Source organism: Carassius carassius, chromosome 9, assembly GCF_963082965.1.
Source record: "Carassius carassius chromosome 9, fCarCar2.1, whole genome shotgun sequence".
In the NCBI taxonomy this organism is placed as follows: Eukaryota; Metazoa; Chordata; class Actinopteri; order Cypriniformes; family Cyprinidae; genus Carassius; species Carassius carassius.
In genome coordinates this window covers 1,565,001-1,577,500 of record NC_081763.1, presented here as the reverse complement: position 1 = coordinate 1,577,500, position 12,500 = coordinate 1,565,001, and the positions used below count along the sequence as shown (strand labels likewise).

The following is a 12,500-nucleotide window of genomic DNA, read 5'->3' as shown; positions in this document are numbered from 1 at the left end:
TACCAGGTGCTGTAAGCTTTTGGGTTTCCTTCCCTACTTATATAAAGCACTGGAGATTATAGTGGCTGATCTTTAAATAGCCCTCTCTTTGCAGCCTCCTTCGCTTATGGCCATACCATCCTGGCTATGCCCGATCTCAACTGATCTCCAAATCTAAGCAGGTTTGGGCCAGGTTAGTACTTTTGGATTTTTCAGTAATTATCTAATAGGCCTGGTTAGTACTTTAGGAAATTTTCACTAATTGTCCAATAATCTTGCAAAAAAAAAAGAAAAAAAAAAAGAAAAGACTCAATGCCCGATCTCAGAATGTAAGCAGGTTTGGGCCAGGTAAGTACTTTTGGATTTTTTCAGTAATTATCTATTAGGCCTGGTTAGTACTTTTGGAAATGTTCACTAATTGTCCAATAATCTTGCAAAAAAAAAACAAAAAAGAGTCAATGCCCGATCTCAGAATGTAAGCAGGTTTGGGCCAGGTTAGTACTTTTGGATTTTTTCAGTAATTATCTAATAGGCCTGGTTAGTACTTTTGGGAATACCAGGTGCTGTAAGCTTTTGGGTTTCCTTCCCTACTTATATAAAGCACTGGCGATTATAGTGGCTGATCTTTAAATAGCCCTCTCTTTGCAGCCTCCTTCGCTTATGGCCATACCATCCTGGCTATGCCCGATCTAAACTGATCTCCAAATCTAAGCAGGTTTGGGCCAGGTTAGTACTTTTGGATTTTTTCAGTAATTATCTAATAGGCCTGGTTAGTACTTTTGGAAATGTTCACTAATTGTCCAATAATCTTGCAAAAAAAAAAAAAAAAGTCAATGCCCGATCTCAGAATGTAAGCAGGTTTGGGCCAGGTTAGTACTTTTGGATTTTTTCAGAAATTATCTAATAGGCCTGGTTAGTACTTTTGGAAATGTTCACTAATTGTCCAATAATCTTGCAAAAAAAAAAAAAAAGTCAATGCCCGATCTCAGAATGTTAGCAGGTTTGGGCCAGGTTAGTACTTTTGGATTTTTTCAGTAAATATCTAATAGGCCTGGTTAGTACTTTTGGGAATACCAGGTGCTGTAAGCTTTTGGGTTTCCTTCCCTACTTATATAATGCACTGGCGATTATAGTGGCTGATCTTTAAATAGCCCTCTCTTTGCAGCCTCCTTCGCTTACGGCCATACCAACCTGGCTATGCCCGATCTCGTCTGATCTCGGAAGCTAAGCAGGTTTGAGCCTGGTTAGTACTTGGATGGGAGACCGCCTGGGAATACCAGGTGCTGTAAGCTTTTGGGTTTCCATCCCTACTTATATAAAGCACTGGCGATTATAGTGGCTGATCTTTAAATAGCCCTCTCTTTGCAGCCTCCTTCGCTTACGGCCATACCAACCTGAGCACGCCCTGAGTTGGTACGATCCAGGAAGTGTGAGGTGGCAGTTTGGGAGGGAAAGGCTCTCCCCTATTTTTTTTGTTTGTTTTTTTTGTTTGTTTTATTGTGTTTTCTTTTGATAATTACTTAAACTTTATAAGTTAAATTTATTTTTTGTTTAAACCTCAGACAGTTTTACTGTCTGGGGTTTTATTTTTTCAAAATGACGGATATTACAGTTACTGAACCGGAACGGATATTAGACCAAGAGACTGAGGACTGAGGTCGCTGTTGGACAGTGTTTTCTCTACTTCCTGTTGGCCTTCTGTAGCAAATTGTAGCTCCGTGTAGCTGTTTTTATTTTATTTTTTTCTCTAGAATCTTTATCTTACTATCACTCTCTGTTTTTTAAAGTGGTAAAATATAACTTAATTCACACCATATTTCTGATATTATCGATCAATCTTATCAGATTAACTTTGATGGTTCACTTTTATTTTATTTACGTGAGTGCAGTACACCTGCAAAGCGTTAGCACTCGTTAGCTTGTCATTAGCGTTTTCATTCGAACCTATCGCTGTTTTCTTTTCTCCTCTCCCTCGCTCCAGTTTTTCACAAGTTCATCAAACAACCGCAGTAAGAATTTTCATCAAGCACGGTGAGTAATGGCTTCTCCTATCATTGTTTCTTGCACCTCTTGCCACATGTACAGTTTATCTATCTCTGTCGCTGATGAGGGATTCACATGTGATAAATGCAGGGAAATAGTTAGGATGACAGAGAAGATTTCAGAATTAGAGACACGCATCCAAACTTTAATTGAGGACAGTAAGAATGTTAGGGCTCTAGATACGGCTTTGGATGCGTCTAGCTCAGGGATTCCTGTACATTGTTCGGTTCCGGAAACAGAGCCCCAGCAGCAGGGCAACTGGGTGACGGTGAGGCAGCGTAGTCGTGGGTCAAAACACCGCTCTTCTGTTCCGATCAAAACATTAAACAGGTTCTCCCCACTCAGTGATGCACCCACTGAGAAACCTGATGAAAGTGCTCTAGTTATTGGTGATTCTATTGTACGGAACGTGAATATAGAGACACCAGCCACCATAGTCAAATGTTTACCGGGAGCCAGAGCGCCTGACATCTTGGCAAATTTACAAGTGCTGGCTAATTCTAAACGTAAATACAGTAAGATTGTTATTCATGCCGGCGCTAATGAAATTCGACTTCGCCAGTCGGAGATCACTAAAAATAACATTAAAGAGGTGTGTGAACTTGCAAGCATGATGTCAGACACTGTAATATGCTCTGGTCCCCTCCCTGCTTACCGTGGTGATGAGATGCATAGCAGATTGTCATCACTCAATGGCTGGATGTCTAAGTGGTGCCCACAGAATAACATAGGTTTCATAGACAATTGGACGAGCTTTTGGGGCAGACCTGACCTGTTTAAAAGAGATGGTCTTCATCCCTCCTGGGGTGGCGCCACTCTTCTCTCTATAAATATGGCAAATAGTCTTAGTGTTTATACTTGACTAACTGGGGCCCAGGTCAGGAAGCAGACAAACTGGCTAAACCGACCGTCTGCTAGCTGCCTCCCGTCACAGAGGTCAGTTAATTCTCAGCACATAGAGACTTTTTCACCTAGATATCACACTATAGAGACTGTGTCTGTTCCCCGAACTAGAAAATACAAAAAACGTCCAAACCAAGTTAAGATTAACAATTTAATTGAGGTTCAACAAATAAAAAACAGAAGCAATATGGATAAACAAATGATAAAGCTTGGCTTATTGAATATCAGATCCCTTTCTACGAAAACACTTTTTGTAAATAATATGATCACTGATCATAATATAGATGTACTCTGTTTGACAGAAACCTGGCTAAAACCTGATGATTACATTATTTTAAATGAGTCCACCCCCCAAGATTACTGTTATAAACATGAGCCACGTCTAAAAGGCAAAGGTGGAGGTGTTGCTTCAATTTATAACAACGTTTTCAGGATTTCTCAGAGGGCAGGCTTCAAGTATAACTCATTTGAAGTAATGGTACTTCATATAACATTATCCAAAGAAACAAATGTTAATGATAAATCCCCTGTTATGTTTGTACTGGCTACTGTATACAGGCCACCAGGGCACCATACAGACTTTATTAAAGAGTTTGGTGATTTTACATCCGAGTTAGTTCTGGCTGCAGATAAAGTTTTAATAGTTGGTGATTTTAATATCCATGTTGATAATGAAAACGATGCATTGGGATCAGCATTTATAGACATTCTGAACTCTATTGGTGTTAGACAACACGTTTCAGGACCTACTCATTGTCGAAATCATACTCTAGATTTAATACTGTCACATGGAATTGATGTTGATGGTGTTGAAATTATTCAGCCAAGTGATGATATCTCAGATCATTATTTAGTTCTTTGCAAAATTCATATAGCCAAAATTGTAAATTCTACTTCTTGTTACAAGTATGGAAGAACCATCACTTCTAACACAAAAGACTGCTTTTTAAGTTATCTTCCTGATGTATCCAAATTCCTTAGCATATCCAAAACCTCAGAACAACTTGATGATGTAACAGAAACTATGGACTCTCTCTTTTCTAGCACTTTAAATAAAGTTGCTCCTTTACGCTTAAGGAAGGTTAAGGAAAACAGTTTGACACCATGGTATAATGAGCATACTCGCACCCTAAAGAGAGCAGCCCGAAAAATGGAGCGCAGCTGGAGGAAAACAAAACTAGAGGTATTTCGTATTGCTTGGCGGGAAAGTAACATATCCTACAGAAAAGCATTAAAAACTGCTAGATCCGATTACTTTTCTTCTCTTTTAGAAGAAAACAAACATAACCCCAGGTATTTATTCAATACAGTGGCTAAATTAACGAAAAATAAAGCCTCAACAAGTGTTGACATTTCCCAACACCACAGCAGTAATGACTTTATGAACTACTTTACTTCTAAAATCAATACTATTAGAGATAAAATTGCAACCATTCAGCCGTCAGCTACAGTATCACATCAGACAGTGCACTATAGATCCCCTGAGGAACAGTTCCACTCATTCTCTACTATAGGAGAGGAAGAATTGTATAAACTTGTTAAATCATCTAAACCAACAACATGTATATTAGACCCTATACCATCTAAGCTCCTGAAAGAGGTGCTTCCAGAAGTCATAGATCCTCTTCTGACTATTATTAATTCCTCATTGTCATTAGGACATGTCCCCAAAACCTTCAAACTGGCTGTTATTAAGCCTCTCATCAAAAAACCACAACTTGACCCCAAAGAACTAGTTAATTATAGACCAATCTCGAATCTCCCTTTTCTGTCCAAGATACTAGAAAAGGTGGTATCCACACAATTATATTCCTTCTTAGAGAAAAATGGTATATGTGAGGATTTCCAGTCAGGATTTAGACCGTATCATAGTACTGAGACTGCTCTTCTTAGAGTTACAAATGATCTGCTCTTATCATCTGATTGTGGGTGTATCTCTCTATTAGTTTTATTGGATCTTAGTGCTGCGTTTGACACAATTGACCACAACATTCTTTTGCATAGACTTGAATACTTTGTTGGCATCAGTGGAAGTGCATTAGCATGGTTTAAATCGTACTTATGACCGCCATCAGTTCGTAGCAGTGAATGAAGATGTATCCTATCGATCACAAGTGCAGTATGGAGTACCTCAAGGCTCAGTACTAGGGCCGCTACTCTTCACGCTTTATATGTTACACTTGGGAGATATCATCAGGAAACATGGTGTTAGCTTTCACTGTTATGCTGATGATACTCAGCTCTATATTTCTTCGCAGCCCGGTGAAACACACCAATTTGAAAAACTAATGGATTGCATAGTCGATATAAAAAACTGGATGACGAGTAATTCCTTACTGCTAAATTCTGAAAAAACAGAGGTGTTAATTATAGGACCTAAAAACTCTGCTTGTAATAACCTGGAACACTGTCTAAGACTTGATGGTTGCTCTGTCAATTCTTCATCATCAGTTAGGAACCTAGGTGTGCTACTTGATGGCAATCTTTCCTTAGAAAGCCACGTTTCTAGCATTTGTAAAACTGCATTTTTCCATCTCAAAAATATATCTAAATTACGGCCTATGCTCTCAATGTCAAATGCAGAAATGTTAATCCATGCATTTATGACCTCAAGGTTAGATTATTGTAATGCTTTATTGGGTGGTTGTTCTGCACGCTTAGTAAACAAACTACAGCTAGTCCAAAATGCAGCAGCAAGAGTTCTTACTAGAACCAGGAAGTATGACCATATTAGCCCGGTCCTGTCAACACTGCACTGGCTCCCTATCAAGCATCGCATAGATTTTAAAATATTGCTTATTACTTATAAAGCCCTGAATGGTTTAGCACCTCAGTATTTGAATGAGCTCCTTTTACATTATAATCCTCTACGTCCGCTACGTTCTCAAAACTCAGGCAATTTGATAATACCTAGAATATCAAAATCAACTGCAGGCGGCAGATCCTTTTCCTATTTGGCGCCCAAACTCTGGAATAACCTACCTAACATTGTTCGGGAGGCAGACACACTCTTGCAGTTTAAATCTAGATTAAAGACCCATCTCTTTAACCTGGCATACACATAACATACTAATATGCTTTTATTATCCAAATCCGTTAAAGGATTTTTAGGCTGCATTAATTAGGTAAACCGGAACCGGAAACACTTCCCATAACAACCTATGTACTTGCTACATCATTAGAAGAATGGCATCTACGCTAATATTTGTCTGTTTCTCTCTTGTTCCGAGGTCACCGTGGCCACCAGATCCAGTCTGTGTCCAGATCAGAGGGTCACTGCAGTCACCCGGATCCAGTACGTATCCAGACCAGATGGTGGATCAGCACCTAGAAAGGACCTCTACATCCCTGAAAGACAGCGGAGACCAGGACAACTAGAGCCCCAGATACAGATCCCCTGTAAAGACCTTGTCTCAGAGGAGCACCAGGACAAGACCACAGGAAACAGATGATTCTTCTGCACAATCTGACTTTGCTGCAGCCTGGAATTGAACTACTGGTTTCGTCTGGTCAGAGGAGAACTGGCCCCCCAACTGAGCCTGGTTTCTCCCAAGGTTTTTTTTCTCCATTCTGTCACCGATGGAGTTTCGGTTCCTTGCCGCTGTCGCCTCTGGCTTGCTTAGTTGGGGACACTTCATCTACAGCGATATCGTTGACTTGATTGCAAATAAATGCACAGACACTATTTAACTGAACAGAGATGACATAACTGAATCCAATGATGAACTGCCTTTAACTCTCATTTTTGCATTATTGACACTGTTTTCCTAATGAATGTTGTTCAGTTGCTTTGACGCAATGTATTTTGTTTAAAGCGCTATATAAATAAAGGTGACATTGACATTGACAACGACTACACTGAAAGAAACAAAGAAATGGACAATGGAAAGGATAAAGATGACAAAGAAACATGGGCAATGGTTGCCACAAGGAGAAAGAAGAATGGAATGGATGCAAGGAGTAGAGGAACAGACGAGCTATATACAAGTCAAGGTAAACAAACAAGCAATTATACTGATGGAAGACGAGAAGCAGTTCAAAGAAATGAGACAATGAAAAAGATAAAAAGCCAATCGAAATATCAGAGAGACTACAAAAAAGAAGCAACGCTAACAATGACTGTTAATGATCCAGAGAAAATATCTGTGATGATGATAATAAAGGCAGTGGAAGAGAAAACTGGATTTGGAAAGCTGTATGGACTGAGGAAAAAAAGTAATTTTGACTATGAACTAACCATGGAGAATGAGATGGATTGTGATAAGCTAATAGATGGACTACTGATTGATGGACAGTTTTGTGAGATCAAAAAACTATGTAAAACTGAAAGAATGGTCTCTTTTTTGCTTTTGCCAAACTACATAAAAGATGATGAAATCGTTCAAAAACTGGTGGATTGGGGTGTAAATTCTATTCTCCCATTAAGAAGGAGATATTATCCTGGCACCACTGTTGCAGATGGAACAAGGTTTTTAAGAGTAAGATTCCCACAGGACATTGTGACTCTGCCATACAATGTGAGATTTGACACAGAGGAGGGACCAAAATACTTCAGGGTAATTCATGACGGCCAGCTAAAGACTTGCAGAATATGTGCAAGCACAGAGCATGAAAAAAAGGACTGTCCTCAATATACCTGCAGAGAATGTCAGGAACAGGGGCATTTTGCTCGGGACTGCCAAGCCCCGCGGTGCCAAAGCTGTGAAAAGACATGGATGAGGTGTACGTGTGAATCTGAAGAGGAGGACAATGCAGAAATGGAGATAGAGGTGCAGGAGCACATGGAGGAGACAAGCAGAAATAGAAGGAAAGATGAAACACAGGAGGTGAATGGGATTTCAGATGATTTAAGTAAGCAAGGAAAGGAGGACTCCACGAGGAGAGAGGACAACGCAGATAAAGAAATTGAAGTGCATATAATGGAGACTGAGACACATCAAACTGTTGCTAATGATGGACAAATGAAAGAAAAGGAATGTGCAACAACGAGTGAAATTGCAGCTGGGTGGAATAAAGAGGACGTAAGTGATGAGGAAACTGATGAAATTAACCTTGAGCTTGAAAGCAGAATATCGGACATTATGAACAGAAGACGTAAAATGTTAAGAGTACCGGAAATACATATTAAACAAGTATTAAAGAAACAAAAGTTAAGAAGAGAAGACAGAGCAAGGCTAAATGAAGATAAAGTAGATCTAAATTCCTAGATATTAAGAGAGACCGCATATGTATGATGGGTTGTTTTGGTTTGTTTTTTTTCTTTTATTTCATTATGAGTAATTTATGTTTGGTCTCCATTAATGTTAGAGGGTTGTCATCTAAGCTGAAGTTTGAAAATATAATGAATTTAACAAAACAAAGTGATATTTTATGTATACAAGAGACTGGATGGAATGAAACAATAGTTAATGATTTTAAAAAATGTTGGGATGGAGAAATATGGTACAGTAATGACTTAAATAAGAAAAAAGGCTTGGCAATACTAATTAGAAGGGGAGTAGTAGAATCAACGAATGTTTTATTTAAAGATAACAATGGCAGGATTTTAACTGTTAAAATTATGGATAGGGGAGAAGAAATAACAATATGTAATATACATGCTCCAAATGAAGATATGGAAAGAGTTACTTTTTTTAAAGAATTGAGTGTTTTGATTAATGGATGGAAGAATGTCATTGTTATAGGAGATTTTAATACTGTTTTAGAAAGAATAGATGTTGAAGATTTTATGGTGTATAGAGCTGATGTTGGAAGAAAAGAATTGAAATGTATGATGGCTGAACATAAATTTGTAGATGTATGGAGAGATAGAAACAGAGTCAAAAGAGAATATTCGAGAAGACAGTGGGTTAATACAATTTTAAAACAAAGCAGAATAGATTTCATTTTATGTGACAGAAGATTTGAGCATTTTATTTCAAAAGTTTTTTATAAAATGTATAGCGGGAGTGATCATGATTTTTTATACGTAATGATGGATTTTAGTGGAGTTGAGAGAGGACCAGGTGTATGGGTGGTTAATACACAGCTTTTAAAGAACGAATTGTATAAAATGGAAATGGAAAATCTAATTATTAATAGCGTAGATGATGTTTTATATGATGAAGCAATATGTGTGTGGTGGGACAATATAAAATCAGATATCAAAGGTTTTTCTATTGAATGTTCTAAAAAAATACAGAAAGCAAAAAGAGCTAAAGAAAGGGAACTAAATAAAGAATGGGAAAATGAAATGAAAAAGATAACTGAAGGAAATACGGATATTAGGAAAATAGTAATATTGGAAGAGAAACTCAAAAAAGTGGAAGAGGACAAATGTGTGGGTGCTAGAATAAGAAGTAAGATAAGGAATACAGTGGAAGGGGAAAGAAGTACAAAGTGTTTCTATGATGCAGAAAAGACTAGACAAAAAGCTGATTTTAATAAAGAATGTTTCAATGGAAGGTAAAAATATAAAAGATAAAGAAGGGATTTTAAAAGCGGTGAAGGATTTTTTTGGTGTTTTATTTAAGAAAAAGGGAGTTAATGAGGAGGATGAAGTATTTTTGTTAAATCAAATCAAAGTTAAAGTAAAAGAGGATGATAAAAAAATGTGTGATAGTGATTAAACAGAAGAGGAGATAAACGAAGCTATAATGAAATTAAGTAATGGGAAAAGTCCTGGTTTATCATCTGAATTTTATAAGGTTTTTAAAGATGTTTTAATACCTATTTTGAAAGATCTTTTCATAGCCATTTTTAAGAATGGACAATTGAGTGAGAGTATGAAGAAGGGCATGATTAAAATAATTTATAAAAAGAAAGGGAATAAAGATGATTTGCAAAATTACAGACCATTAAGTATGCTCAACACAGATTATAAAATATTAGCCAAGATTTTAGCGAATAGACTTAAAAAAGTAGTTCCCCACATTACGACTAATCAAGCATATGGCGTATTAGGAAGAGATATAGTGGATACAGTAACAAGCATTAGAGATTTAATTTGGTACATAAAAGAGAAAAAGAGTGATGGTTTTTTAATCAGTATAGATCTAGAAAAGGCATTTGACAGAGTTGAGCACAAATATTTATTTGATTTAATTCAACAGTTTGGTTTTGGTAATAATTTTATAAAGTGGATGAAATGTTTTCATACAGATATTTTTAGCTGTTTTAAAATAAATGGTTTTTTAACAGACTTCATAGGAATATCTAGATCTATAAGACAAGGATGTCCCTTATCAGCTTTATTATATACTTTAGTTGCTGAACCGTTAGGTTTAGCAATAAATGGAGAAAAAGAAATAAAAGGTTTTTTAATAGAAGACAATGTAATAGAACAAAAATTGTTTCAGTATGCAGATGATACTACTCTGATTTTAAAAGATTTTAATAGTGCTGAAAAAGCTATGGGAATTATTGATAAATACTGTCGAGGTTCGGGTGCAAAAGTAAATAAGGAAAAAAGCGAATACATTAAGATTGGAAAAGTGGACATTTCAAAAAGAAATTGGCAGTTAAAAGAACAAAAAAATAATATAAAAATTTTAGGCATTACACTTGGATATGATGAAATTAAAACTAGAGAAATAAATTGGGACGAAACTGTAAACAAAATGGAAAAAAGATTAAATTTTTGGAAACAGAGAGTACTGTTTCTAAAAGGGAAGGTACTTGTCTTGAATTCTCTTTTTTTATCCAAAATGTGGTATGTTTTAAGTGTCGTTAGTTTACCAATTTGGGTATATAAGAGAATAAAAACTATGATTTTAAAGTTTCTTTGGGATGGAAAGGTGGAAGATGGAGGATTAGGACTAATAGATCCATGGCTGAGAATGAAAAGCATGAGAATTAAAACAGTAAAAAAGTTTTTTAACAAAGACAACATTCCATGGAAAAGTGTCATGAATTATGTTATTAATAAATGCGGACAAATAGGAGATGATTTTTTATGGTTGGCTTTTAAGGATAATATGATAGAAAATATACCAGAGTTTTATAAGGAATTGTTGAGAAGTTGGAAAATGTTTTATGATAATGTGTACGTAGAGATTAAAGGGAGAAAACAGTACCTACAGCAACCCCTATTTTTAAATCAAAATAATAAAAGCAAAAAGCACATGTTTTATGAAAACTGGTACGCAGTAGGTTTTAGACAAATAAAAGACATTTTATATGAAGTGAAACCTGGATTTTTACCTACACAAGCAATAATTGATTCACTTGAGGAAAGAGAAGATATAGAAAACAAAGGGAAAATTGAAGAACAATATACAAAATTAAAATTAGCATTGCCAGAACATTGGATTAAAAATATTGAGGATAATGAAAAAGAAACTGAGAATGAGAAACCAAAGGTTTTTTTAAAAGCAGGGGATGATAAGATTGTTTTTAATGATTGTGTCATTAAGATGTTTTATACCTGTTTAAGTAAGACTGTTTTTGTAAAGCCTAAAGCAATAGAATATTGGGAAAAGTTATTTGACAATTTTGATGCTTCGAATATATGGAAAAATGTAAGATTGAATTTTAAAAGTCCGGTTTTGGAAAATTTAGATTTTTTATTAAGACACAATTGTGTGATGACAGAAATGATTTTAAGTAAAATTGGGTTAGCGCAAGATGAAATGTGCAAAGTGTGTTTGGAGAAAAAGGAAGGTGTATTACATTTATTTTTAAAATGCAGAAAGTTAAGTGATTTTATAGAAATGTTAAAAAAGATGGAATGTGATTTTCTGTATAATGACAACATTACTTTGGAAGAATGGGATACATTGCTTTTATTTGGCTTCAATGGAAGGACAAAAAATAACTATGCTCTTAATTTTAAGTTAACGCTTGCAAGATTTGCAATATGGAGAAGGAGAAATATAATGAAACAAAAGAAAAAAGAGATAGCGATAAAGTTATTATATAAACAGATCATGATGGAGGAAATACAAGTCTTATATGACTATTGCAAAATGCTTGAGAATATGGAAATGTTTGAAAAATGTATTACAAGGAATAATCCATAAATTGTAAAAACTTGGACTGGTTTTGAAGTTCTGTTACCGGAAGATCTTTAAATATTTGTGGAGATGTATTGTTAATGTTTTTATTTTGTGATTTTTAATTAATAATAAAAAAAAAAGGTTTCCTTCCCTACTTATATAAAGCACTGGCGATTATAGTGGCTGATCTTTAAATAGCCCTCTCTTTGCAGCCTCCTTCGCTTGAGGCCATACCATCCTGGCTATGCCCGATCTCAACTGATCTCCAAATCTAAGCAGGTTTGGGCCAGGTTAGTACTTTTGGATTTTTTCAGTAATTATCTAATAGGCCTGGTTAGTACTTTAGGAAATTTTCACTAATTGTCCAATAATCTTGCAAAAAAAAAGAAAAGAGTCAATGCCAATCTCAGAATGTAAGCAGGTTTGGGCCAGGTTAGTCCTTTTGGATTTTTTCAGTAATTATCTAATAGGCCTGGTTAGTACTTTAGGAAATTTTCACTAATTGTCCAATAATCTTGCAAAAAAAAAAAAAAAAGAGTCAATGCCCGATCTCAGAATGTAAGCAGGTTTGGGCCAGGTTAGTACTTTTGGACTTTTTCA

General features: G+C 36.0%; 1 non-coding gene across 1 annotated transcript; it reads left to right on the top strand.

The window, feature by feature from the left end:
* The first annotated feature begins 1,152 nt into the window (after positions 1 to 1,152).
* LOC132150044 (5S ribosomal RNA) lies at positions 1,153 to 1,271 on the top strand. Its single transcript, XR_009435294.1, has one exon. It is a non-coding gene; the product is annotated as a 5S ribosomal RNA (ribosomal RNA).
* Positions 1,272 to 12,500: the final 11,229 nt, after the last annotated feature.